Source organism: Mirounga angustirostris, unplaced genomic scaffold (genome assembly GCF_029215605.1).
Source record: "Mirounga angustirostris isolate CCGP_5_RB_7025 unplaced genomic scaffold, mMirAng1.0.hap1 SCAF_5, whole genome shotgun sequence".
Lineage (NCBI taxonomy): Eukaryota > Metazoa > Chordata > Mammalia > Carnivora > Phocidae > Mirounga > Mirounga angustirostris.
The window spans coordinates 95,235,001-95,241,721 of record NW_026991713.1 but is presented as its reverse complement, the minus strand read 5'-3'; the positions used below and the strand labels follow the sequence as shown (position 1 = coordinate 95,241,721).

At 42.7% G+C, this 6,721-nt stretch overlaps 1 pseudogene; it reads left to right on the top strand.

Annotated features, from left to right (window-relative positions):
* Positions 1-726: 726 nt before the first annotated feature.
* LOC123840117 (UMP-CMP kinase-like) lies at positions 727-4,690 on the top strand (annotated as a pseudogene).
* The last annotated feature ends 2,031 nt before the right edge of the window (positions 4,691-6,721 follow it).

The window sequence follows — 6,721 nt, the reverse complement described above, 5'->3', positions numbered from 1 at the left end:
GTTGCTTAATGAACTGAGCCACCCAGGCGCCCCTCTTTCTTTCTTTTTTTTTTTTAGATTTTATTTATTAGAGCGAGAGAGCGCACAAGCAGGGGGAGGGGCAGGGGAGAGGGAGAGGCAGACTCCCTGCTGAGCAGGGAGCCCGCACACGAGCCTGATGCAAGCCTGATCTGACTGACGCGAGCCCGATGCTCCATGCCAGGATCATGACCTGAGCGGAAGGCAGACACTCAACCAACTGAGCCACGCAGGAGCGCCTGGAGTGATCTGCTTTCAGTTCAGCCCCACCATCCCTCTGCTTAAGTATTGTCGAAGGAAGCGCACTCTGCCTGCCTTTCAAGGCTGCCCTGAGCTTTGGCAAATTGCTGTACCCAAACAATCCTCTCTTTCCTGAATGCTTTGCCCCCCCTTTCTTTGGTTCATTTTTAGTTATCTTTTTTTTTTTTTTTTTTTAAGATTTCTCCCCCCTCCTTAGTTATCTTTTAAGACATGGATCAGGTGTCACCTTCCACAGTCCCCTTATCCCAGTGAATTAAGTGTTTCCCTTCTGTGTCTAAATCTTCCCACAGCAGTGGTCACTGTGCATTTTAGTTATAAGTATTTGTGTTTGGAATAATAACTCCTTCAAGGCCTGGTTTGTTACTATAACCTAATGCCATGTTATTCGAAGTATAGTCCTTTCTGGCAACCTCAGCATCACCTGAGAGCTCGTTAGAAATCGAAATCATGGGCTCGGTGTTAACCCCAGACCTAGTGAATCAGAATCTCTGGGAGTGGGACCCAAGAATCTATCTTTTAGGAATCTGTAATTCTTGTGCATCCTGAAGTTTGAGAACTATTGCTCTTAGAATACAGTGCTTAGCTGTAGCAAAAAAAAAAAAAAAAAACCTCAATACATATTTATTGAATTAATGAATTGGCTCTTGTGTTTAAAACACTGATATTCAGAAAATTGGGGAATTACAAGAATTCTCAAAAAGAAAAAAATCCCTAAAGAACAACTTCCCTGTGATCCTGTTTTGTATTTGTCAAAGTTTAACTAAAGGCTTTTACTATTTAAGAACTAAATTATTATGTGTAGCAAATTCTAAGGTCTCCCTGTGGAGACTTTCAAGGGTAAACTGAATTGTCAAAGAGCCCTTGACCCTGAGCAACACTATTGATATCAAGGCGTTACTCCCTCTTTCCCACCCTACCCTCAGGGGATCTTTGACCCAATGTAAAAAGGGATTCCTTTTTCACCCCTATTTGGACAAGCCTCCAGGGAGGGGAGGAGCACCTAGGAACGTCTACCAAAATTTAGCAAAGTATAATATTGCCCTGGAACAATGTGATATAATTGGCCCCGAAGAGAACAGGCTCCATGGTTTCTCAGTAGGTGCGAGAGCAGGAGAAAGAACTTGGAAAAAGTAGGTGGTGGGAGGGGCTAAGGCAAGTGGGGGAGTGTTTGGGGGGGTGGATAAGGGAAAAATCTAGCACCTTAGTTGTTGCTCTAATTAGCTGGTAGTGGGATGAAATAAAGCTGTTAACCCTCGAAATACCACACCTAAATATTTTACTTCACATCCGAGTATTCTAATATTATAAAAGGAATAGAGGAAGAGGGAACAAGAGGGTCCTGCCTTCCAGGAGTAAATACTTTTTTTTTTTTTTAAAGATTATTTATTTATTTATTTGAGAGAGAGAGCACATGAGAGGGGGGAGGGTCGGGAGGGTCAGAGGGAGAAGCAGACTCCCTGCCGAGCAGGGAGCCCGATGCGGGACTCGATCCAGGGACTCCAGGATCATGACCTGAGCCGAAGGCAGTCGCTTAACCAACTGAGCCACCCAGGCGCCCCTACTTTTTTTTTTTTAAAGATTTTATTTATTTGTCAGAGAGAGAGAGAGAGCACAAGCAGAGGGGAACAGCTGGCAGAGGGAGAAGCAGATTCCCTGCTGAGCAAGAAGCCCTATGCGGAGCTCGATCCCAGGGCCCTGGGATCATGACCTGAGCTGAAGGCAGACACTTAACCCACTGAGCCACCCAGGCGCCCCCAGGAATAAATAAATTTAATTGTGTAAGAGTTAAAAGCTAAGGCAAATAGTGTGATGTTGAAAAAGGAATTCTTTTCTTTTGTTAAGATTTTATTTATTTTTTTAAGTAATATCTATGCCCAACATGGGGCTCGAACTCACAACCCCAAGAGTTGCATGCCCTTCCGACTGAGCCAGTCAGGCGCCATAGGAATTCAAATTTAAGGAAGCATTTGTTGAATGTACTATTGAGGGTTACAGCCAGAAGATGAGGCAAAGCTATTTTTTAAAATTAAAATTGAGAAATAATTTGCATATAATGAACAAATCTCAAGTTGTACAGCTTGACGAATTCTTTACTTATGTACACAAATCAAATAACAGTCACCCAAATGAAGAGAGAAGCCACTTCCAACACCCAGGGAGGCCAGATTGCATTTTTGTTAAATGCTCAGAATCTCAAAACCCAATGTTCCTTAGACCATTGTCAATTTCTTTTATGTTTCAGACATGAAGTAAGACAGCCTGAATTTTTATTAAAAAAAAAATTTTTTTTTTTAAGTAGCTCCATGCCCAACATTGGGCTTGAACTCAGGATCCGGACAACAGGAGTTGCATGCTGTGGGGACTGAGCCAGCCAGGTGCTCCCGCCAGCCTGATTCTACCCAGTTGCTATGTGACAAGTGGTTTCACATTTCTATGCCTCAGTTTCCTTCATATGAGTAAGAAGAAGTGAGAATTATCATACATACAAACTGATCAGATGTGGACATGGCATATTGGAAACACTCCATAAATGCCACTTTATTTTCTCTATGCAAGTTATATTTTAGGGAATCCATTAATTCATTCACTCAACACATATCTATTAAGCATGTCTGAAATGTCAAGTGCTAGGAGAAAGAAACGAATTATGCATGCTTCCTGTACCAAAACATTTTATAATGTAGTATAGAAAAGAAGCCATGTGAACGGATGAGTGCCTTAAGATATTACGGAACTGTGGTGTGAGTGTGTGCAAGATACAGCGGGAGTAGAAAGGAGGGACTCCTATCTTGGAGGGAAATCAGTTAAGAGTATCAAATATCATCATACCCTGCAGCTGTCAGCTCCCTCAGGGTCTGGCCCAGAAGCGGTGTAAGCTGAACCGCTACGGCTGCAGGCTGCTGCATGCCCTGGGCCATATCCCCTTGCCGACCTCTGCGCTCTTCCTCTGTCCTCACCGCCTCTGAAACCGCTGGTGGTGTTCGTCCTCCGTGGTCTCCGCGCCGGCATGAGGACCCAGTGTGCCCGCATCAGCGAGAAATACGGCCACACACACCCTTCTGCAGAACTTCGTGATGAAAAGGAAGAACCCAGATTCACAGGGCGGTGAACTCATTGAAAAGTACATTACAGAGGCTCCTGGGTGGCTCAGTCGTTAATCGTCTGCCTTCGGCTCAGGTCATGATCCTGGGGTCCTGGGATCGAGCCCCATGGTCCTGGGATCGAGCCCCGCACAGGACTCCCTGCTCAGCGGGAAGCCTGCTTCTCCCCCTCCCACTCCCCCTACTTGTGTTCCTTCTCTCACTGCCTCTCTCTGTCAAATAAATAAATAAATAATCTTAAAAAAATAAAAAAGTACATTAAAGATGGAAAGATTGTGCCAGTTGAAAGAACCATCCGTTTGTTACAGAGGGAAAGGGATCCGATGCTGGCTGCCCATGCTCAGAATAGATTCCTGATTGAGGGGTTTCCAAGAAATCAAAGACCACCTTAGGGTTGGGACAAGACCATGGGTGGGAAGGTAGGTTGTAGCTTTTGTTCTGTGTTTTGGCTGTAATAATGAGATCTGTATTGAACGATGTCTTGGGAGGAGAAAGAAAAGTGGTAGAAGTGATGACAACAGAGAGAGTTTGGAAAAGAGAATTCAGAACTATATTCAGTCAACAAAGCCAATTATTGACTTACATGAAGAAATGGGGAAAGTCAAGCAAATGCATGCCTTTAAGTCTGTTAAGTTGTTGTTGTATTAATATTTATTTATTTAAGTAATCTCTACACCCAGCATGGGACTCAAGCTCCGGAACAAGAGTCCCATGGTCTTCCCACTGAGCCAGCCAGGTGCCCCATAGGAGTGTCTTTTTTTCTATTTTTTTCTTTGTTTTTTAAGATTTTTATTTATTTGAGAGAGAGCCAGAGAGAGCACAAGCAGGGGGAGCAGCAGAGAGAGAGGGAGAAGCAGACTCCATGCTGAGCAGGAAGCCTGATGTGGGGCTCGATCCTAGGACTCTGGGATCAGGACCTGAGCCAAAGGCAGACACTCAACTGACTGAGCCAGCCAGGTGCCCCTTTATTCTATTTTTTTTTTTTTTTTTTAAGATTTTATTTTTAAGTAATCTCTACAAACAAGGTGGGACTCGAACTTACAGCTCTGAGATCAAGAGTTGCAGGCTCTGGGACCCCTGGGTGGCTCAGTCAGTTAAACGTCTGCCTTCTGCTCAGGTCACAATCCCAGAGTCCTGGGATCAAGCCCCACACTGGACTCCCTGCTCAGCATTGGGTCTGCTTCTCCCTCTCTCTCAACTCTGACAAATAAATAAAATTAAAAAAAAAGAGTTGCGTGCTCTACGTACTGAGCCAGCCAGGCACTCCTATTGATGAAGTTTTTGATGAAGTTATGAAGATTTTTGTTTGACAAAAAAGGCTAGCTCTAAAGCTGAAAGCATCCTTGAAATCATGCTTGAATATTGCTTTGATGGCTGCTATTTCAACCCCCCATTTTTAAAAATTTTTTTTAAAGATTTTATTTGTTTATTTGACAGAGAGCGTGCGAGCACAAGCAGGGGGAGCAACAGAGAGAGAGAGGGAGAAGCAGAATCTATGCTCAGTGGGGAGCCCAATGCGGGGCTCGATCCCAGGACCTTGGGATCATGACCTGAGCCGAAGGAAGACGCTTAACCGACTGAGCCACCCAGGCACCCCTTTCAACTCCCTTTTAAGGCGCTTTTAATCTTTCATAATTACATCTCCATTAATGGCTGGAAAAATATGTAATAAGACAAATTGAGTTTTTTATCTTCAATTTTTTTTGGTCACAGGAGTAGACAGCAAATTCAGGTCTCGCTTCATCTGAGCTATGGTGCTCACAAAACAAAGGATATAGCTAGTTCTTTGTTTTTACTCAAAGCATATCCCTTTTATACTTTGTACCTTGTATAAGCAAAACTTTTTGGTATATTTGTATATCCCTTTAGTAATTACATGTTAGGATTAGGGATTCTCCACATCCTCCTTTACTTAAAGGTTTTAAATTTCCAACCTGTTAAGTGAATTTGTGGACCAAATTCCGAAGGGACTTTTTGTATAGTCAGTTCTTACAAAATGTGTTTGATAAACAAACTCGTAAAAATTCCTAGAAGTGTTTTAGTATTTATCACAAGACTGGCCGTTTTCTATAAAAAGGTAAGAAAACTTAGGCTTTATTTTATTGCAACTCATAGAAAGTTGTGTGACAGGGCATCTTTTTTACTTCCAGGGATTGGGATGGGGTCACTGGGGTTTCAGGGCCCGGAGGAGTTGCAAGATTTATTCTGACATTTATTGGAGGATAAGGGGCAAGGATCACATCTAATGACATGTGTTCTTATACTCTATTATAGTGTGCTATTTATGATTAAACTGATCTGAACAGAATTCCTGGCAGTGGAACCTTGAAATGCACATACTAATTTTATGGTAGACTGATTTGGTTAGCGTTTTAGTAACACTTCATTCAAAGTTTTTTTGTTTATTTCTAGATTAAATGGAGGGTTGGTATGAAGTAAAAAAAAAAAAAATCTGGTTAAAAAAATATATCATCATAAAAAGATAGTACTTGAATTCAGTTTTGAAAAATGGTCAGGCAGTAAGAAAAAAAGGCAGCAAGCTTGAAAAATCCTGATGTCTGCTGGGGACTATGCATAGATTGGTGCAGGGACGGATAGAGATGATGCTACAAGGCAGGTAGGAGCAGGATTATACAGGTCTCCGTCCTGCTAAAGAGTTTGGATTTTATACTAAAGGCAGTGGAGCCACTGAAGAGTTTTAAAGTGGGGAATGACAGGCAGCAACCTCTGCGACCTGGGCCACAGCAACTTCTTGCTAGACATGTCTCCAGAGGCAAGGGAAACAAAGGTAGAAATGAACTAGTGGGACGTCATCAAAATAAAAAGCTTTTGCACAGCAAAGGAAACAGTCGACAAAACCAAAAGACAACTGACAGAATGGGAGAAGATATTTGCAAATGGCATGTCAGATAAAGGGCTAGTATCCAAAATCTATAAAGAATTATCAAACTCAACACCCTAAAATAAATAATCCAGTCAAGAAATGGGCAGAAGATGTGAACACACATTTCTGCAAAGAAGACATCCGAACGGCCAACAGACACATGAAAAAATGCTCAACATCATTCAGCATCAGGGAAATGCCAATCAAAACCACAATGAGATACCACCTTACACCAGTCAGAATGGCTAAAATTAACAAGTCAAGAAATGACAGATGTTGGTGAGGATGCGAAGAAAGGGGAACCCTCCTACACTGTTGGTGGGAATGCCAGCTGGTGCAGCCACTCTGGAAAACAGTATGGAGGTTCCTCAAAAAGTTGAAACCCTACAACCTAGCAATTGCACTACTGGGTATGTACCCCAAAGATACAAATGGAGTGATCCGAAGGGGCACATGC